We start from the raw sequence: 22,124 nt of genomic DNA on the forward strand, positions 1-22,124 counted from the left end.
GAAACGATGCCATCGTGTTGCCCGGCTTCCCATGAACGCCCTGCCTCTGGCTGCCCCCACTATTGCCCCCTCTGCGCATAACGCGCACCTGCCGGGACTTCCTGGTTCATCAGCCTCCCTCCTTGTCCACTGACCACCTGCACACACCGCCGCCTCCCAGGGGGGACCCCCAGCAGCGGTCACCTCTCTGACTTTGAGGACTCTGCCTCCCTCTCTGTCTGTTGGTCCCACGGGGCTGGTCCTCCTGCAGCTCCTGAATCCCTTCTTGGCCAGACGAGGCTCCCCAGGCCCCTGGCTTCCTGGTGGCTCCACGGCCCCCTCCCCGATGCCCAGCACATGCCTGTGGGGACCGGCCAGTCACGCCTGTCCTAGCACCTTGGGCCTCTGCTGTTCTTTTTCCCATGGCTTGGTCCTTCCTCATCGGTCCCGTCCCCCACTGCAGGCTCTGCCACGGTCCCCTGTGAGGCGCGGGAGTATCAGCCTGGCCAGACGTCCTGCGGCCTGAGGGGACATTCAGCGTCTTGGGGTCCCACAGCCCAGCTCTCCGATGTCACCCCTGACCTCTCTTCCTTATCAGCACTTTGAAAGGGAAACAAAGGTCTCCAGGGGCCTTTCCCTTATTATGAAATTATCTGGCTTCATTATGTCGTTAGGAAAAGAGAGAAGCAAAGCGCACCGAGGACCGACAGGCGCTGACTAGTGCCAGCTGTCCCGCCCGAGCCCGCGCTCTGCGATTGCCGTTGCGCCCCTCCCCCCGTTACCTTTGAAATATGAACAATGTGGCCTTTTGTGGGGGGTGTTGCTTCTGTGGGGCCCTCTGAGTCACCGCATATTTTTATGTGTTCAGTGATATACAGTGTGAGTCATTCTCCAGCTTGGGGGTATTTTGGGATTCGTGCTGTTTTACTTACAATTGCAGAAATTTTCAAATATTACAGAGGTGATAAAAAATACAGCGCATTCCTATAACCCAACTCAGCGTGCACGCAATACCAGGGCTGGGAAGAGCGCTGGGGCATGAAGTCATTGCACGCGGTTCTTCGGGGAGGATGGGCATGGCTGAATGCCAGGCATGACCCCTTTTTGCGGAAGTCACATTAGGGGGTGAGGATGGCATTCCTCAGGCGTCTTCTAATGCTGACCTCTTGATGCAGCCCCGAGGGGCCCGGGAGTGAGGGAAGGCGCCCCCCTCAATGGGAGCTGTCCTTCCGGATTCTCTCGTCTTTCCGCCGGGCACGCTGGGTGGGCGGGGTCGGGTGGAAGTGGGGATGGCGGCCACGATGCTGAGGTCCTGCGTCCACCAAGGGCCCGCGGCTCTGGTTTGCAGGGAGCCCGACAGGGCTCCGTCTGCAGGAGCTGGGGGCTCACGTGGCCACTCCAGCTGGGGAAAGGGCCAAAGCTGGTGCTTCCGCTTTGGTAAGATTTATGAGGAATGAAGAGGTGCCGAGGGGCCTCGTGGACCTCCACAGTAGTGGGGAAACTGAGTCACCGTGTGAGAGGCTCCCGAGGTGCTGCCGTGGGGCCAGCCCCTAACATAGGGATGAGCAGCACCTCCCCTGCCAGATGGCCCCCCATTGCCACACTTCCTCTTTTCTGCCATTGACCTTGGGTGAGTCATTTCCCCTCTGTGGGCCTCTGCTTCCCCAGCTGTCACCCTGGACTCGCTGATCAGTAAAGTCTGGTCCGGCCTGAAGTCTCTCCTCTTCCGACAGGCGTCTGTTTACCGGGCTCCAGGTCACTGGGGTCAGAGCCCCTGTCCCTTTGGGAGCCCACGTCTGCAGGGCACCGGGGCGGGTCCCAGGGAGCGAGGTGTGGCCCCGGTACCAGGGTGCCGGCATTAATTGCATTCGGGGCACACGTCTGCCTCTCGAGCTGCGGGGCCTGTCTCTTTCTATTAGTTTAACAAGCCCTGGTATTAATGAGATTGCTCTATAATTGAACCTTTTCACGGGTCCCTCGGTAATGAAATTATGCTAATTTGCATTCAGCACCACCAGGCATCCATCACGCGGGATCAGCTGAGAGCGGCCGGTGAGGCAGCGTGAATGCACCGCTAATTATCACGGAAATGAACAAACTCTGCAGTATTATTATTTCAGCTTCTGCCCCTTCCCTTCCTCACTGCCCACCTCTCCCGCCCCAGCCATATTTTTGTCTTTTCATCCCTGTGACGGGCCGGCAGGGTGGGGTGGGCTGGGAGGGGGCGCAGGAAGGACGCAGCCTCTCCACTGTGTGGCAGCACGGGCCCGGGAACCGCGCTGGGGACGCTGCCTGTGCACGCGTGGGAGCCTGCCGTGTCTCAGCGTGTGTGCAGCGCGTGCCGCTGTCTGGGTGTGCGAGCACACCTGCTGGGACGGGAGTGAGTGAGGCCGTGTCAGGCTCGCGGTGGAGGGTGACAGCAGCTGTCCCTGGTGTCTGGCTGAGGACATGTGGGCGAGTGAGTCCCTGTGTGCGTGTCTTTGTGAGCATCCATATCTGTTCGAGGGGGAAGCTCCGCAGACATCCGTGCCTGTCATTGTGAATGTGTGTGCGGTGCAGACATAGTACCTTTGTGCGTGTGTCCGGGTGTGTGTCTGAGTGTCTGGTGTGGCGTGTGTCCAGCATGCAAGGCTGCGGCTGCCTGGGTCGGTGGGAATGGGGCTGTCTGTGTGGGAGACGTGCCTATGGGAGCCCGTGTCTCCGCCATGTGTCCGGGGGCGTCCAGCTGGGTTGGGTTACCCCGTGGCTTGGGCCTGGTGGCTCACCAAAGGGCGCCATGCCCAGAGTGGCTCACAAGGAAGCTACAAGAAACCATCATGAGAGGAAGACACCCTCTACCCCCTACTTGCTCAACCCCAGGGAATCCTCCTGGGCTCTTGGGTGAACCCAGCGTAGCCAAGACTGATGTTCTGGCCAGGCCTGCTGGATGGGAACTTGGAGGAGGAGGGTTATTTGATTTAGAGAAAAGGACGGGATGTTTCTTGCCAACCTGAGTACGTGTGGTAAAATTCTCCCTGGCTTCACTGGAAAGGACGGGTGTCCCTCCGGGCAGGGCCCTTGGAGGGCGTGTGGGGGCTGGTGGGCCGGGAGCAAGGGGGCCCCTGCACCTCCCCTCTTGTCAGTGGTCCAGCCATTCCACGGGGGCAAGACTCCCCTCTCCACATCTCCGTGTCCTGGCTCTCGAGATTCTGAGATCCTTTCTAGCAAGGCCACGGCGCTGAGAACTGTGGCTTTGGTGGTGTGGCTCTTATCCTGTGAACAGTAAAAACCAGCGTTCCAATGACACTCTATATCAAAATAATAATAACAGTAAAAAAAAATTATCAAAGTTATCTTCTATTCAATAATATTAGATTATTTCCTTCGTGTTTTGTGCTCCTAACAATACAGTGGCCACAGACATCACACTTTTAAATTTAATATGAATTCCTAACTTCATCTACTCCTTAAATCTAGACAGGCAGCAAAACAATAAATCAACCCCTGCTTTGTACTGTTTGCTGATTTCCATGGTGTCAAAATGCCCACCACGGCCAAGTTCAAACTATCAGTGTGGCATCACTGAACTTGGAGTTGTGAAGCGATGCTCAGTAGCACCCAAGGCAATAATATTTTTATGATAAAAATACAAAAGATGTAAATAACCTCAAAATCACAGGTAATAGTAAAACATTAGTAAAAGTGAGTGGTGAGTTTTTGCGGGTTATCTTTGTTTATAATACAATTTATGGAATTGTGAATTATATAATTGCTCAGGCTAGAACTATTTCACTGTCGACCGGAAGAGGCGAAAGCCGAGTCCTCGTCTTCCTCCTTAGGGGGGAAGCTGCCAGTGTCTCATCACTGACTACGGCGTTAGCTGTGGGTGCCTCATACATGCCCTCCCGCATGTTCAGGAAGTTCACGTGTCTTCCTATTTGAGTTATGTTAAATGCATTTTTTTCTGCATTAGTTGAGATGCATATGTGTTCCTTTTCTTGCATTCTATTAATGTGGCACATCATCACCATTGATCATTGAATGGTGAACCACCCTTGAGTTACTGGGGTAAGTCCCATGTGGCTGTGGGGTATAGTTCTTTAAATATACTGTGGGATTGAGTTCGTTAGCATTCTGTTGAGGATTTTTGCATCACTATTCATAAGGTATATTTGTCTATAGTGTTTTCCTTACACTGTTTTTGTCTGACTTTCGTATCAGGGTACACTGAACTCATAAGATGAGTTAAGAAACATTTAAATGGCGGGTGGAATTTACTGGGTCTTTCAGTTTCTGTTATTTTTCTTTTCTTTTTTTCTTTCCACTTCTTTGGCTGGATAATCTCACCCAACCCATCTTCAAGTTCATCAAGTCTTTCTTCTGCCTGCTCAAATTGTGATTGAATCCCTCTAGTGAATTTTTCTTTTTACTTGTCCTATTTAGTTCCAGGTTCTGTGTGGTTCCTTTTCAGTTTGATCCCTGCTCCTATGTCTGGTTTTGATATTAGGGTAATGTTGGCCTCACAGAACTCCTGGAGCATATTTCTTCTACCTACCTATACATTCTGGAAGATTTTGTGTAAGAATGGGACTGTTTTTCTTCCCTAAGTGTTTAATAGAATTTACTATGGACATATCTGGGCCTGGAGTTTTCTCCCTGGAAATGAATTTAATTTATTTAATAGGCAAAAGGCTGCTAACCTTTTCTGCTTCATTTTGTGTCAATTTGGATATGTTTAGTTTTTTTAAAGAAATATTTTAAGTTTATCTAAGGTGTTGAATTCATTGCCACAAAGTTGTTTATCCCTTTATTGTTCTTTTAATGTCTGTAGGATTTGTAGCGCCATTCCCTTTCCATTACTGATATTGGCAATTTCTGTTTTATCGCTTCTTTTTAAGTGTTCTCGCCGAGGTTTATCGATTGTATTATTAACAATTTCAAAGTACCAACTTTCTTTGGTTTGCTCTATTACCCGTCTGTTTTCTATTTTCCTGGCTTCTGGTCTCACCTCTGTTGTTTTCTTCCTTCTACTTACTCTGGATGGATTCTCTTGCTTCTGTAAGGCTGGGTTGTACTTTTTGTTCAGGTAGGTCTATTTAAGTGTCGCCCTTCGTCTTAGGACATGGCCCTTCTTTAGAATGTGGTCCTGTCTTCTAACGCCCAGGCCTCGGATTTCCTAGCCGTATGCCCGAGGTGCTCCGGGACGGTCTTTTCACTCTGGCTGGGCCAGACCCCCCCGCTAGCCCTCAGCAGCCGCCCTCAGCGACCCTGGCAGAGTCTCGCTCCACGCGCACATTGCCAGCCCATCTGTTGTCCGGGGACCCCCAGGAGATTCCGACAGAGATTTCTGGGCCCCAGATTTTAGGCAGCCCCCCCACGCCAGCGTCCTGCCTGGGAAACCTGGAGAGGACCAAGCTGCTGGTGTGTTACAGGGAAGAACGTGAGAGAAGGAGAAGACCCCTCCACCGTGTTCTTCCCCACGTCCCAGCTGCAGTGAGGAACCAGGGAAACCAGCCTTGGCTTCATCATCTGAACAGGGGGATAAGAGCATTCCCAGGGGCTCAGGTCCGGCCCGGGACTCAGGGAGGCGATACACGAGGAGCGCTTAGAGCAGCGCCCTGCGTGCAGCGGGGGCTCCGCAGGAGTCGCCTGTTATTTCCCCTCCTGGCCTCGCGGGGGCGCCTGGGGCTGGGGCACACGGCAGCAGCGCCTGGGGGACAAGGCGATGTGTCTACAGTTTTACTGTTTTCTGGCAGGATTAGCATTCTGTCAATGTTGCGTTTGCATACACCAGCGACAAAAACTGCTACTTTACCTTCGGGGAAGTTGAATGTTGGTGCCTTTGGCATGTGTGAGAGTGTGAGTGTGTGTGTGTGTGTGTGTGTGTGTGTGTTGCTGTTTAACCCTTTCACTTCCAACCACTGGTTTCCTGTTGGTTCCTGAAGTACTTTGAGGGCAAGGAGCGCATAGTTTGGTCTTTCTTCCCTTCCGTTTTTCATTCTGTAGCCCCGGGACCCGGCCTGCACGCCTAGGAGCGGATACAAACAGCATCTGGCAGAGAAAGAAGGGACACAGGCAGGCTCACGTTGGCTCAGTGATGCCGACCAGAAGGAAATGGAGAACTGGGGGGCCCTGGAGGCCACTGTGTCCAACGCTTGGAAAATGGGGACAGGGAGGCCCGAGGCGGTGAAGGCCATGTGCCAGGCTGGGCGGCGCTGGGTACCTGCCCCTAGAGCAGGGCTTCTCCCATTTGACTGCACCTTAGGATTGTCCAGGGAAACTGGGAAAATCCTGGTGTCCAGGCCGCATCCCAGATCCGTGAAAGCTGAACCTCAAGGGGAGGACCTGGGGCAGCTGCAGCTTTTAGATCTTCCCAGTGATTCCCCTGTGAACCGGTGCTTTCGTGGACTCCACAGGGAACCCCCAGGGCTCTGGGAGGTAGCTGAGGGCTGCGAGGAGGGGGCAGGGCAGGAGCTCCTCAGAGCAGCTGTGTTTGCCTGTCTTTTACCATATTTTGCCATGTATAATGCCCACTTTTTTTTGCCTAAATTTTTGAGGGAAAAATAAGGATGCCTATCACACATGGGTAATGATCACATACCATGGGTCTAACAAAGGGCATAATAATCCCGTGTATAACGCGCACAAAAATGTGGGTGCGCATTATACATGGCAAAATACGGTATTTATTGCTCCCCTGTGCTTCCCTTGAAGGGAAGCTCCCGTAGCTCTTCTCTAAGTCAAACCCTCCAACCTCACAGCTGGGGAAGGAGGTGACCTGCTCAATGGCACGGCAAGCCCTTGACCCCGCCAGGCCAGCTCCTGATGCCAGCCCATCTCTTGTCCCCGCTGCTTTTTAAATGATTCAGCACCCTGCAAGCCACCCTCCAAGCCCCCTCCTCCTCCCTCTTAACCCCACGGGCAGCCTTGCTCGGCTGTACGTCGCATTCTTAGTTTTGGGTTCTACAGATGCATCAAGAATGGGCCCTTTGGGTACAGAGATTACGTAGAGGGCTGTGTGGGGGGGCTGACATTGAATTAGCCTTCATTTTAAGTTTCGATGCAGCAATTATGACTTCTGAATAGCACTGCTTGTTACTGAGGATGGTCGCCTAAGCAGTGCACGTAATTATTATAATTACTGTGTACCTAATGATGCCTAATAAAGAGCAACATCACACAGCGGCATGGCGGCTGCTCAGCCTGGTGGTCTGGGCTGCGGAGGGGGTGCTGGGGTTCTGAGGCCTGTGAGGGGCTTTTCCGGGTACGCCAGGCTGCCTGCCTGCAGGAGGCCCGGAGCTGCAGGGCGTGCAGGAAGAGAAGACCCCCAGAAAGGATGTGCTGGTGTCGGCTCCGAGGCACTGAGGGCAGGAGTGGCTAAACCGGACCATCCTTCTTCAGCCTTGACATCATGGCCTTACATCCATGCTAATTCCGCGCCCTGTTGCGGGGAGGGGGCGGATCTGCTTAGAAAAGGCAGAAATGGATAGATGGAGCTTCGGAGCCTGGGTGTATGCGTGTTTGGGTGTGTGCATATTTCTAAAGAAACAATCACTGATTTTTATAGAGAGCTATGTGCCAAGCAATTCCCCCATTTTACAGATGGGGAAACTGAGGCTCTAAGTTTATCCCAATGATAAACCTAGTTGCCATTTATTAAGCACTTTAAAGTCTACCAAGGCTATCTTACCTGATCCCCACCGCCATCCCATTAGGTAAATATTATTATTGTTGTTTTCTTATTTATTCTGATTCTGTAAATGAGAAATGGAGATGTGAGGAGGGAAAATGACTTGTCTGCAGGCCAGCAGCCGACCCGTGGCAGAAGCCAGGCCGCCTAACACCATTTCCCCTTCCCTAATCAATGCTTATTGCGTGGCTAGTGTACCCGGCTTGGGTTAAAGCGGATTACGCTCTAGTTGGGAGAGACCAAGCAGAATCAAACAAGCAAATACAAACATAGTACCTTATCAGGGGCAGGCTATAAAGCAGGATGAGGGGATGGGCAGGGAAGGCCAGACAGTGAAGACGGCACGAATCATGTCAAATCTGAGTGGACACTTGGGTGTAGTGAGAGGAGGAATCAGGTAAATATGTGCATTTCAAGAAACAGGGATCTCAGCCAGTGCAAAGGCCCCGAGGCAGGAACGTGTGCGGTGTGTTCGGAGCGGGAAGGAGGCCAGAGGGACGGAGCAGAGTGAGAGGGGCAGAGTGACAAGCCCAGAAGGCGGTCAGGAGCCGGGCCTCCGGGGCTCCGTCGACGAGGTTGAGGACGTGGTATTTCCTCTAAATGGGATGGGGAGCCCTTGGGCAGAGGCAGCACTTGGCTGGGCTTCGGTTCTGTTGGGTTGCTTGCTGTGTGTGTGGAGAAAGGACCAAGAAGGTCCCGGCGATGACAGTGGCTTCGACCCAGGGGAGAGCAGAGAGGGAGAGGCGCAGTATGGCTGGGTCCTCCGTGGTTGGAAGGAAGGGCCGATTTGCTGACGGTCTGGGTGGGGGGTGAGAGCTAAGGAGGGGGTCATCGGTGATTCCTGGGTGTCTGGGTTTGGGTCAGAGACCTGAGGTCAGGATTCCGGGGCAGGTGGGCTAAGTGAGAGGGGCTCCCAGGAAGCACCCCCAGGGGAGAGAAGTGAGCTGGGGAAGCGAAAGCAGCCAGTGAAGGGAAGAACCAGGAAGTTTCTGCTGTGGGCGTCTTCAGCTTGTTCCTGCTGGGGACTGGGGGAGGGGACGGGGGGAGCACACAGCCTTGAGTCTGGGGGTGAGGCGCTGGGTCCCCACCTGTCTGCACTCTGTGCTGTCGGCAGGACTAAGCAGTAAACAGCCTCAGGGCCAGGGGCCAGCGCCTGGGGGGCAGGGTGGAGCATTGTCTGGTCAGCTATACCAGGTTCTTGGCCAGACAGCTGGGTAAATGGCCATGTCCCGAGACATAAGAACTGTGCTTTAGACAAACGCTGGACATTGGGCCCAGGCTTCATTGGGATCAGAGGTCAGCAAACTCCAGCCTGCGGGCCAAAGTCTGCCCTCCCTGCGTTGCTTCACTGGAACCCAGCCACGCTTCTTCACGTTCTTACTGTCGCGGCTGCTTTCCTGCTACAACGGCAGGGTCAAGTGGCGGGGACACACGCTGTGCAGCCCTCAAAGCAGAAAACATTTACTCTCTGGCTCCTTCCAGAAAGGGCTGCCAACTATACATTGAACTTGCAATGTGCAAACACACGTCCTCACGTTGAGATTCAGGGGTCCCTTTGGGATCAGGATACAGAAAGGTGCACAGAGGGACCATCTCCGTCTCCAGGCCTGCGGGGTGGGTCCGTGCCTTCCCGCGGGGAAGTTCCCCTCCTCGGTAGACTGCGTGCCTCTGACATGAGCAGATGCTTGCAGCGTTTGTCCTTCTCTCACTTCCATCTGCCCTTGGCTTTGAACACCCAGACCAGACGAGGGTGCTGCTCCCTCAGGACCTTTATCTTCCAGGGCCCACGGCTATCTGACCGGCAAACGCGGTGTCCTAATTTCCAGTTTCTTGGAGGGATGTTCTGATTGGCTCATCTTGGATCAGGCCCTCTCTTGATCCAATCACTGGTGAGGGGCGGAGTCTCGTGCTAGGTGAGCGCCAGAGGCTAGACGGAGGGGCGTGTCCCGGGTTTCACCAGGTTCTTCAGGGTTCTGGGGTCACCAGCTCCCCTTCTGTGCTTTTCACTGCGCTTCGCACAGAATGGGTGCATCATAAAAACCGTACTTCAGATCACCTGAGTTTCTGCCACTACTTCTCCATTTACTGGGTGGGGGACCTTGGGCAAATCACCTGGTTTCTCTCAGCCTCAGTTTCCATATCCGGTTGGCGTGAGCACAAGCAAAGACACCACGGGGTTGGCAGGAGGAGGCGTCTCATGAGAGATGAGGATAAAGCACGAGTCCTCCCCTGCTGGGCATCTAGAAGGGGACACGGATACTCGGATACTCGCGTTGTCCTGGCCGGGATACTTAGCTCCAGGGACCCCACACTCCCACCCCGGGCTGCTCCGGCCTCGCCCTCTTCCCTTCCTCTCCCTCCCCCGTCCTTGCAGTCCTTGCTCTGTGCTGGGGCAGGGACCTGGCCTCCTGGTTAATGGGGCGTTGTCCCTGCTCCGCAGGAACAAGGCGAGCTCAGCTGGCCTTTGTCACAGGTCAATTGTTTCGGACAAATCCGCAGGGACCGGCGGAGGCTCCAACAAGGGGCGGGTGCGCGAGGCACAGGCAGGGCTCCAGGTGCCGGAGGCCGTGATGCAGCCGCCAGCCCCGCCGGCTCGGTGTGGAGCTGCTAACCGAATTACCGGGAACTGCAGAGTTCCTGCTCTCTGAGGACAGGTGTCCCCGGGAAGCAGGCCTGCCCGCCCTTGGCCCCTGGGCTTTGGGAGCCGGATGTCTTCATTGTGGGCGCTGTCCTGTGCACTTGGGGTGTTTAGCATCCTCCTTGGCTGCCACCCACGAGATGACAGCAGCCGCCCTCCTCTCTGTGCGTTCCACTTGTTACAACCAATACTTCGCGGGCGGGGTGCAAAATCACCCCTAGTTAGAGCCACCGACACTTGGAGCCTTCTGGAACAAATCCCGTCAGGCCGCCAGGAAGCATTCCTGGGCAAGGCTGGGCAAGGGTGTGACGGAGGAGAGCGCGTAGGCACGGCCCGAGAGCGTCCCGGGGCCAGGCAGAGGACGCGGGCACCCGAGAGGTGACGAGGGGCCGCCTCCGTGAGCGCCGGCGGGGCACGGCTGCAGGGAGGGGGTGGCCAGGCTGCCTGGAGGCGGCGAGAAGCGGGCCGGTCCCAGGGGCGGCCGGGCTGTGGGGTGGAGAAGGCGGGACAAAACATGTGTGTGAGGCAGTGTGAAGACGAGCCTGGGCCCGGGCTGGGGACCTGTTCAGGAAAAAAGTGGAAATAATAATAAAACAATAATAGCAACAAGCAGCTCCCTTGATTTTGCATACTGATCATGGCCAAATGTTTAGAAGCACCTCGCTTGCATTATCTCTTTTCATCCTCAAAACAATCCCTCCGAGGCTGATTACTCTTCTTGTCTCACGGGTGGGGAGGCCCAGGCTCCTGGCATCCGATGCTGTGGCCTTTGCCAGAGCCGCACAGCTAGTAAAGGCAGGTCCAGTCTTGGAGCGCAGGCCATTGACCGTCTGGCCTTGCTCTCTTCTCCGCCCCTCTCTCTGCCTCAGGGTCACCACTGTGCTGAGGTTGGGGGGTGGTGGACTCAGGAGACTCCCCTGCCTGCTGTTGGACCAGGGCTGATCTGCCACGTAAGTGAATGAACCCGTGAATAAACGAATGAATGAACAGCATCAGGGTCCGGCCCACTCAGGCAGAAATAGCTTCCCACCTGACTCCTGGCTCCGCTCACCACTCCGGGGACTCTCCCTGGATTCGTTTGAGCTTTGGGGACATCATGTGGTACCTCTTTGTGGACCCTTGCTTACAGGGTGCTCTGGCAGAAGTGCCCCATAAGATGCTGGCCTCCTGTCTCCCAGGCAACGGCATGCTGGGGAGAGGGAGCAAGAAGCAGCTGGACACCAGCAAGAACTTTCGTGTGACCTTAAACCCCAAGGGTGCTGAGTGAGCGGCCTGAGGCCGGGGAGGAGAGGGGCCAGGAAAAGCTTCGTCCCATCCTCCTTGCCACTCCTGTCCCCCACCGGGCCTCAGTCCCTCAGTCCCAGGACTGGCCCCACGGGACACGCTTTTCTCAGAATCAGGGGTGCAGGTCTAGCGGAGCGGGGGCAGGAGGTTCTCCCCTGTGCCTCTCTCGGGCACTGGTCTATTTCCCCTGCTTTGTTCAGCACCGCTGTGTGCGCTAGGCTCTCAGTGAAGTCGGCTTCCGTGTGCCCCACATTCACCTGCCCCTCCCGGAGGCCTCAGCCCATGCCTCACGTGGGTCTCTGGGGAACTTTGTAATTCAAAGTCCATTTGATTCAAATTCTGAGAGTGCACTTGCCAGGGCCCCAGCCTGCAGTCCTCCTAATGCTCAGAAGCCAAAAATGGGTGGGGGGCACCCACGGAGCCCCAGGGGTCTCATTTGGTGACAGATGCTGCCACAGGCCTCTGCTGCGTGCCAGGCTTCCTATTATGGGCCACACGGGAGTGTCGCCCGGGGTCTTTCCAGCAGACCCTGCACCTGGCCGCACCTGCGGCCGGAGCCTCTGCGGGCCCCATCTGCCTTCAGCTTCCCCACCTGCGAAGCGGAAATCACAGTAGTTACATCTCAGGGATGAAGAGGTCTTTATGTGTGAAATAAAGTTACATCCGAGACTCCACACACGGTAACTGGGGTTTTCACCCGTCTTGCTGCTCGGTGGGTAATTCTTTGTGTGAAGGGCTGCCGGCTCATGGCACGGGGTCTGATGTGACGGGCCCCCGCCTGCTAAGTGCTGTTCACAGCTCCTAAATGTGGCGGTGAGCAGGAGCATCCCTGTGCGTACGGTTTTAACCTCTCCCGGGCCAGCCGCACAGTCTGGCTGCCCTGCTTCCCTCTGACCCCCTTCCCTGCCGTATTGCTCCTCACCTCCTGCACTGCAGCTGCACTGGCCTCCCGAACCGTGAGTGCACCTGGGAGGAGAATGCCCCAAACAGAGGGAGTAGCTAGTGCAAATGTCCTGAGGCACGAGTGTGTCTGGCATGGTCCCCAAACGGTGAAGAGCCCAGAGTGGCCAGAGCAGGATGAGCGAAGGGTAGAGGAGTAACAGATGAAATCTGAGGTGGGGCCAGGCGATGGGGGGCCAGAATGCAGGACCTTTGAGCTCATGAAAAGGACCAACATTTAAAACCCAAATCTATGGCTTCTTCTTCTTCTGCTTCTTCTTCTTCTTCTTCTTCTTCTTCTTTTTTTAAAGATTTTATTTAGTTTTAGACAGAGGGGAAGGGAGGGAGAAAAAGAAGGAGAGAAACATCAATGTGTGGTTGCCTCTTGTGTGCCCCCTACTGGGGACCTGGCCATCAGCCCAGGCATGTGCCCTGACTAGGAATCGAACCAGCAACCCTTTGGTTCACAGGCTGGCCCTCAATCCACTGAGCCTCACCAGCTAGGGCAGATGGTTTCTTTTGAAATGTCAGGAAATTTAGCAAAACGGGGCCTCCATTCCTCCATTTCTGTGTAACAGCCTCTGGCTAGGTTTGTCCCCGGTGGGAAGGATGTTTGCTCTTCAGTTTACCGCAAGTCCCACCAGTCCCTATGGCTCATACACCCACATGGGCTTGCCCGCGTACCTTGCTTGCCTGCCCCGTCAGGCATTTGCGTTTGTAACCCTGGCGGGAGAGGAGGCATGGAAGGGAGTGGAGCTGGTGCAAAGGGAGAAAGTAGTTTCCTGCCTCCCAGCTTGGGGGAAACTGCCCCCCCGCTGAGAGCCCATCAGGGAGGTCTCTCCCTGCACCCGAGCCACACTCCACTCCCCGGCTGCCCTCTGGGAAAGCGGCTCAGCAGGGGAGGCCGAGGCAGGGGCCCCCACGGGCACGCCTCGGGGAGACAGGGAAAATATTTTCCCAGGGAAAGCCAAGCATTGCTCTTTGTTTTAGCTGCTTAAATTATACGTGTTATTTATTTTTTAAGTGGTCTGTCATTATTGGTGAATGGGGTAGGCATCCGGCCCCACAATGCAACCAAAATTTTAGATATTGCTATGTAGTTATTAACAAATGAGCTTTGCGTCTTCGGAGGATGTGCTGTGTTGAGCCCTCGGGGGCCTGGTTTCTCATTACCACGTAATTACAGCCCATGAGGCAGCCAGAGTGAGACATTGGACCCTCCGTGGGGTGGCTCACCCATCCACTTGTATATCCATTCCCAACAGGGATCGGGTGCCGCTATGAACGAGGTGCGGTTCTAGGTGCTGAGAGCAAAGTGGTGAATGGTAATAGAAATGACAAAAGCCGTCACTTACACTGTTCTGAGCATTCTGCATAGGTTGACACCTTTGATTATCCCAATTTTACCTGTGATGTAAAGTTATCCCCATTTTACAGGTAGGAAAACTGAGGCACAGAGAGGAAAAAGAAACACAGGCTTCCTTGATAAGGGAAACAGACAACAAAGAGGAAATTTCCTTGCTGTGGAAAAAATGGAGCAGTCGTGTGACAGAGAGACCCGGCCAGGTCAGCTTCGGTTGGGATGGGCAGAGACGGCCTCCGGGGGGAGGTGGTGGGGAGAAGGAGCGAACCCTAGGGAGCTCTGGGCAAGAGAGGAGCAAGTCCCGAGGCCCTGAGCGGGAAGCAGCGTGGTGTGAGTGAAGAGACAGGGAGAAAGGGACTGGGGAGGTGGGAGGGGGGCTTTGCTGAGAAAGCCCAGCGCCCTCTGACCCATTGCGATGGCTCCATGATGGATCCAACGTGGGCAGAGAGACCCCCCCAAATGCAGAACCTAAACGGAAGGGCATGCATTCCAGGAGATTTTAGTTCAAGACAATGAAGCTGTTGCAATGGCTGGAGCTGGCCGGCAGCTAGTGACGTGGCCTGCACGGACGGTCGTGTTTGGACCCAGCCTGGCCACGGTGGGCGTTTTCACCATCTGGTTGCCATTGGTCAGTGGGGTAGTTTCCTCCATCACTTGGACATCACTGAGTCACCCAGAAGACTTAGGACATTGAGAAGGAGTTTGCGTGCAGGTCAGTAGTGTGGCTTGTACTGGGTCAAAATCTCTCTATAGTGGCCTAGGCCTGGGGACCTCACAAGCACCTCAGGTTGTCCTGGGACCGGGTGCTGGCTGGTCAGATCCTGTAGAGGCTGAGGGGTCAGGGCAGAGCGATGATGGAGAAGATGAAGAAGAAGGAGACGAAGAAGGAGACGGAGAAAGAAGAGGAGGAAGGGGTTTGCTGAAGGTGACAACTATCGCCGTGGTCACTTTGCCCTTTCCTGAGCGTTCACATGTGTCAGACACAGCCTGCCACGCTCCGCAGCCGGAGCGCAGCACGCCCCGCTTCCTTTACGAGGATGCCGAGGCTCGTAGAATCGAAGCTCCAGGCCCAAGGCGACTGAGCAAGCAGGAGGTGGAGCCAGGGTTAGGATTTGGTTCTGGGTATCCGTGTCCCCCACCACGGAGCAGTCCTGCCAGGGCACAGCCACCCTGGTGACCTCGGTCCACCGGGCAGGTGAGACCGGCTCCTTGAAAACCAAGGACCAGCGTGGGGCTATACTTCGGTGCCAATGGAGTGTACAGCAGACGGGGCCCCGGAGGGCCGAGGGGCGTGGACGGGAAGACTCCTCAGCGCAGCTGCCTCGAAGGGGAGGCCTCCTTCAGCACCAGGGTCGGACCGGGCCGCGCTCTCGGCTCTTCACACCCCCTCTGCCTTCCAGGCCACGCGGGGATAAACACTCCATCTCCACTGAAATCATTTGTTTTCTTCCTCTTCCCAACTGGGCTCTCCCTGGGGGCCCAGGTGTTAATGAAATCAAACAAAATGAAAATGGGTAAATTATTGCAAAGCTATGAACACCTCCACGGGGCCACGCCTCACTAGTTTCCAATACCACCTCATTCGGGAGGCTGCCGGAGAAGCCGAAGCAATTTTGTCCCATGGGCGAGGTGCTGGAAGGGAGGGACAAAAGAGACAAGATATTGCAATCCGGAGGTCGCTGACCCAGGCTTTTGTATAATTATAGAATTTCATTCTGGCCAACTGGACTGATGGCTGAGCTTGTTGGCAAATTAGTGGTGAAAAAGAAAGCAATTTTTAGTTTCCCTGAAAGAGTCACCACTCCAGCGGGGTGTCGGGGGCTCAGGGTGGCGGAGGCAGGGTGGTGGACGGAGAGGCGAGGCCCAGGTGGGCGCAGCCCCTCCTCTAGACTCACAAAACAGACACGTTTTAATTCAGGGCCTTGGGCGACTGAGGCCGGGGCCGCCCGAGGGGGTGAGGGCCGGTGTCCCCAGGGTTTCTCTTGAGGAGAGAGGCGCTGAGACCAGATCTGGCCCACACTGCGTCCTGGCCCGGGATCGAGACCCATCTGACCCGTCTGACTTCCATTTCCGGCTTTGCCTCTGTTTTTTTTCTTTCTTTCCTTGTAAAACAGGGAGTGAGAACGTTCACTCTGTACATGTATTAACAGCTCCACCCCTCATAGAAGGGAAACGACTCTGCACATTAAAATGCACTATGGCAACTATGGTTTCCAGGCCTTGATTCTAGAATTGGCTTTGAAATTTTAGCCAGCGTGTCTGACTTTCAGAATCGCTCCTCACCCTTACCACATACCACTTTACTATGTTTTGCTGTATCTGCTCTTGTACCAAGGGTGCTCGTATTTTGGCTGAGCAGCCCTCAGTCAAGGACGGATCGGCGGAGTCCCTTGCCCTCAGGTGGGACAAGGCGCATGGGTGATGCGGCCCTCCGTGGCGCTGAGTGCGGCGCCCACAGCAGTAACCCGCACAGTTCCGTGTTGGCTCCCTTCCAGCCTCTCTTGTCCCCCACGCCCTTCCAGTGCTTCCTGAGGTCATTTCCCCGCGGTTTGCATGCTGACCCTTAGCGCACGGGCTGCTTTGAGGGGGGGACCCAGCCTAAGACAGGCGTCCCTGAGTCCCAAGTCCACATGTGCAGGCTGGTTTTTGACTCTTCTCATCTTGCTCAGCAGGGAGTGGGGTGGCGCTCACAAACGCCATGGCTCCGCCGGGGGCGTCAGGCCGATCCCTACAGCCCACCTCTTGCGCAGACTCCCATGGCACGGTGGCTGGTGGGCTTTCTGGCCCCCCCGCCCCACTAGGGGGTCACACTGCACCCGCTCTCTGCCTAGGCGTCCGCTCTCAGGGCTGACAGTGTTCTCACTTCCCCGTGTTCCTCTCGAAAGTTGACTCTCCCTCTCATGGAGACCGGCGTGGCTGACGGCAGACGCGCATAGGACCTGTTCAGCCACCCCTCCAAAGGTCTGCGGGGTGGTCCTGCTGCTCTTCTGCAGAACAGGGGGTGCTTATCTCTGATGGCGTGACACCCAGTCCGGGGCCTTAAGTCAGGGAGGAAAGTCCCACTCAGCAGCTGGTTTTGGATGTGTGGTGGATGCCCACATGCCTTTCCTGGGACTTAGCACCCACTCCTGGTGCTCATGTGTTCACCAAAACACACACACCAGGGTGTGTGTAGAGCACCGCTCGTAATGGCACACAACACTGGAAAGCCCCCGACGTCCATTAACAGTAAAAGAGATACTTTCATTGGGATACAAGCCTGCAGAGGAGCACGCGCAGCCGTGGGAGCCAGCGAACGCAGCCTCTCCCAGCAATGTGGGCGACACTCAGTGCCGGGCCGAAGACACCGACGCAGGGAAGAGCCACGGCGCGACTCCACTTCACGAAATCCGAAGGTGGACAAAGTCAGGCTCATGCTTGTCTTTGGGAAGGGTGACAGGGTCGGGAAAGGACCAGGAGGAGGAGCTTCTGGAGAGCTGGCCACGCTGTGTTTCTTGATCAGGGCGCTGGGTGGCTGGGTGTGTCCATGCCTGAAAATTGAGCCATCTGTGCTCTCAGGATCTGTGTGCCTCTGTTATGTCTGATATGTTTCAATTTCTGTAGCAATAGATTGCCGCCGCCCCAGTACACACCTGCCAGGGACATGCTGGGCCAGCTGGGAAGGGAGAGCGATTACATTCTGATGGAGCCGCGTGGATTAGCAGGCACTTACTGGCTGGCGTCGGAAGAGCGCCCCTGGGATAGGATTTCTGGGGTGCTTCTTCAAGGGAGCCAGGCCTTAAGGCTGAATAAGCAATAATTCATTGAACTGGGACACAGGATTTGATACCCAGGCAAACGCCCCAGGCGATGGGGCAAACTCCCTGCGAGGGGGGCTTTTAGAAGTCTGGAGAGAGCCATGGCCCGTGCTGAGATGAAGTAGGAACACCTGAGTTGTTCTGGGAGGTGGCAGAGGAAGGAAGAGGCTGAGGAAATAGCCGTGCCCTATTACACGAGGCCCAGAGACCCGCCAGCAAATTATGTTCTGTTGGGGGGCCCAGAGGATGCATCGTCCATCAATGACAGCAGGAGTACACTGGTGAGAGAGAGGGACAGCAGCACCACTGTGAGACACAGTGGGGACCCTCCTTCACAGACCAAGGACACGGGTAGGGGAGGTGGCTGAAGAACCAGCCTTGTTCATAGCTGCGGGGATGGGGTTCCTGAAGCATCGGATGCCGGGGGCCGCAATTACCATAATGGTTTCAGAGGTCAGAAGGGCAGCCACGGTGGCTTGACCTGCCGGGAATTGGGACGATGAATAACAGAACACGGGGTCCCTGGAGGCAAGAGAGTCAGAGAGCCAATAAGGCTGCTGCTCAATGTCTACAAGCAGAAGAAGCGACTATGGGGGGACAGGTCTAGAGAACCTCTGCTTCCAACTGAGATCGAGTAGCCAGTTTTGGATTTGCTCTTGAGCATGAGACAACCACAAAGGAACAACATACATTACATGATGATAGGGAAGACATTGGACTTCAGGCAATGAAGCAGAATGACCTCTGAGAAGCGGGGATCAGGTGAGGGAAGCCCTAGGGTTGCCCCAGCTTCCCACGGTGAGAGAGTTTCCAGGCCACGGCACAAGTAGGGAGGGGTCCGGTAGACCTTTGAGTTGAGGAGACAGAGCAGGGAGTCTGGGAAGACAAGGACAGAGCCCTGGAGAGAGAGCTACCTAGGACAGCTTCAAGGATCTGTCGAAAGTACCCCCTCAAGTGTTCAGTGGAGAACCGAGTAGCACCTGTGTGTGATGAAGCTGGCCAAGGCTGGAGACAGGACCTTCTGAAAGGACGGTAGGGGACGGTGCTTTACAGTCACTCAGGCTGAGAATAGTGCTTCCTCCCACCGGCCTTGATGGACAGCCGCTGTTCCGGGGCTCGGGGTAGAATACACAGAAGAGTCTTGACTCAGCCCCAGGCTGCATACTGACCAGGTCCTGCCCGACAAGTCGCAAAAGCAAGACTCAAAAGAGTCGCACTGTTTCCAAGTTACTTCTCTCAAAGATATTTTTTAGGAATACAAAAACATCCAGCATACAATAAAGTTCACAATGTTTGGCATCCAATCAAAAATTATCAGGCATGTGAAAAAACATAAAAATAATCATCACAGTATGGAGATAAAGCAAACAAACATAATTGATTAGAACGAACATAGAAGTTAAAGTTAGCAGGCAGGCATTAAACTAGTTGTTATAACTGTAGTCTGTATATTTAAAATGTTAAGTAGTGATATGAAAAATATTTTAAGAGCCCCAAACTAAGTTCCTAGATTTCACACTACAACATGTGACACAAAAGATACATTGACTAGAATTAATGGCAGATTAGATGTTGCAGAAGAAAATCCCGGTGAACTTGGAGAATTAGCCATAGGAACTATTTACACTGCAACACGCAGAAAAAAGACGACAACAAAATGAGTAGAGCGTCAGTGAACTTTGGGATAACCTCTGCGGTCTGATATACGCAGAGTCCTCAAAGGAGAGAAGAGAGAGGAGGAACAAAGACATTTTAAAGAAATAATGGCTAAAACATGTTTCAGATTTCCCCATTTATGGTTCAAAACCACAGATGCACAGATCCAAGAAGCTCAGCAAGACAGAAGCCCAAGAAACACGAAGGAAACCACACGAAGGCATATCAGAATCAAACTACTCCGAGCCAGATAAAAGAGGATACTGCAAAAAGAGCCAGAGGAAAAAAAGATACATGCAAATGAAAATAAGGATGTGAGCAGGTTTTTTTCTTTTTTCTTTTTTTACTGGAAACAGGACACATGGAAGACAGGCAGCGGCAGCTGCCACCAGGGTGCGTTGGACGCCCGTGTCCAGGGACCGCCGTGGTAACTGTCCCTCTCGCCAGGAAGGGCGAGGGCGGCGGCCACGTAATGGGGACAGAGAAGGATGTGTGTGGACGCAGGTGACCCACTGACGGGCCTCTCAGGGCCCCTGTGACACTGGGCAGCGCCCCCAGCGTGAGGAGTGCGTGGCCCACAGGGGCCCAGGCCCCTCGGCAGCGACCGGCAGAGTCGAGCCAGGGGCGGCTCTTTAAGCCCCGCACGGGGGGAGGGGGTTTGAAAGGAGAGCGGAGGAGGGAGAAGATGGGTTGTCCGTGGCTCTGAGACCAGCGGCACGACCAGGACCTTGGTCGCTCCATACCTTCCCCTCTTCCTGGGCGCCCTCGGGGGCCAGGAGCAGCTGGCCCCTCCACGTGCCAGAGGAACGGAGCAGTCTGGCCCATGGGTGAACTCTGGCGGCCACGGGGGCGCCTCGTTCAGCTGTCTCCTCAAGGGACCCTCTGGCTGCTGCGCCGTAGCATCCGTGGCAGCGTTCACACCGAGGCCACGCGCCCCCGGGGTTCGCGTCCTGGAGCTGCACTGTCCCTGCCCCATGCTCACGCTGCTTGCTCAGGCCCCGCCTGCGAAGCTGGCCGAGGCCGTCTCGGAAGTGCGCCTAGACAGCCACTCTCCTCGGTGACCTCCCTCCCACTTTCCTGCCACAGGTGTCAGAGCCGCATCCCAGGCTGCCGCCTCCCGCTCTTCCTCCTCTAGCATCCCCACGGGCATTTGCGCTGTAAACCTCTCCCACGTCCTGCCTGGACGCCTGTTTCTTGGAGACCGAAACTGGCGCCTTCTCCGCCCGGCCTGCCTCAGGCACGTCCTTTCCTTGCTTCCGCACCCCAGGCCCTTCGTGCCTTTTTGCAGATCTGATTTGAATCCGTGGATCTTTTATATCTGGACTTGCTCGTTCGTGGCCTGCCTCTCCCCTGGGACTGGGGAACGCGTGCACATGGGGTGCAAAGAAGGATTCCTGTCGAGCTGAGTCTTGTGTCCCCAGTGCCTGACACATGGCAGATACTCTACTGATGTTAAACGAATGTTCAGCAAGTGATGGAGAAATCGGGGAAGTGTTAGACATGTAAAAATACTATGGAACATGCCAATATCCCCCTCGTCACAAGTGCCCACTTACGACCTGGTGTTATTTCCAGCGCTGGTCACGGGGGACTCTCTCTGTCGCTGTTTAGCACACGCGGCCCTTGCCAGCGCTGGTAGACACCGAAGCATCCTGGATGCACCCCACCAGCAGCAGCCAGACACAAGTGGCCAAGGCCAGGGTCAGGAGCCACCATCCTGCTGGAGCGGGTCCTTTAGCAACATTACCCCTCGAGAAGCAGCTCGCTGGGCTGGACACCGCACAGTGTGTTTATTTTCAGAACGCAGAGTGTGCGAAGCGCTGTAATTAAACCAGCAGGGGTGGGGATGCAGCCTCGCTGCAAACGGCTTCTTTGAAGATGAAAGTCATTAGATTTCAATGAAAATCTGGGATGTAGCATCCCACCAACACGAGAATATTTAACCTACATCCTGCAGCGGGGCAAGCAATTGATAGTACGATTGATAATAATTTGATTGCGGTAATTGCGAAGGGGAATTAGAAAATGGTTAGATTAGCAGGAAACAGGCAATGAGTCGATGGTATCTTTTGCTGAGCCAAATTTTCTTAGAATTCAGTTGAAGTTTCTCCATGTTCTTTGTTGTTTTGGCCAGGGAAATGCAGACATCGCTATCCAGGAGCCAGAGAGTCATAGAATCTCACCCAAACAAATCAGCCAGAGAAAACCCAGCCAGGCTTCTCTCGGGAAACCTCTGTGAGTGGGGGTCCCCAAACACCTGGTGAAGCCTTTTGCTGCGCACGGACTCACGCCACGGCAGCAGCCTCTGCAGGCACCTGCCCAGCCCCCCTGGGAATGCTCCGCACGCTACCAGCTTCCGGTTGCCGCACCACCAGCTTCCGGCTGCCACACCCCTCTGCCTGCGCGCCCGGCAGCCTTTCTCATCCGAGCACAGGTGCCAGGGTTGCCGCCCTGGAGGCAGCCCTGTGCCACCGACACGGCGAAGTCACAGACCCACTCTCAGCTCCCCGCTCTTCGGTGGGACACGCCGAGCGTGCTCTGTGCCCTCTCTGGGAAGTCCCCAGGAGCGTGAGTTCCTGGGGACAATCTGCTTGTTGACATTCCGTGAATTGCCTTCCTCGCTTTCTTGTGGTTGCTCCCTAAGGTTCACATCCAAGAACCGACATCTAAATCGTTGTGCGGTCTGCCTCAGGGGGACCCCAAAGCAGAAGAATGATGTTGGGGGTGCGGTGCCACGTGTTGGCAGGTGACTTAGCCGGGACACTGCCCAGTTGGAAGGGATGCCAACGGCAGCGCCCA

The sequence above is a fragment of the Pteronotus mesoamericanus genome, unplaced genomic scaffold (genome assembly GCF_021234165.1).
Source record: "Pteronotus mesoamericanus isolate MK-2021 breed Mesoamerican mustached bat unplaced genomic scaffold, CSHL_Meso_final contig_202, whole genome shotgun sequence".
Classification (NCBI taxonomy): domain Eukaryota; kingdom Metazoa; phylum Chordata; class Mammalia; order Chiroptera; family Mormoopidae; genus Pteronotus; species Pteronotus mesoamericanus.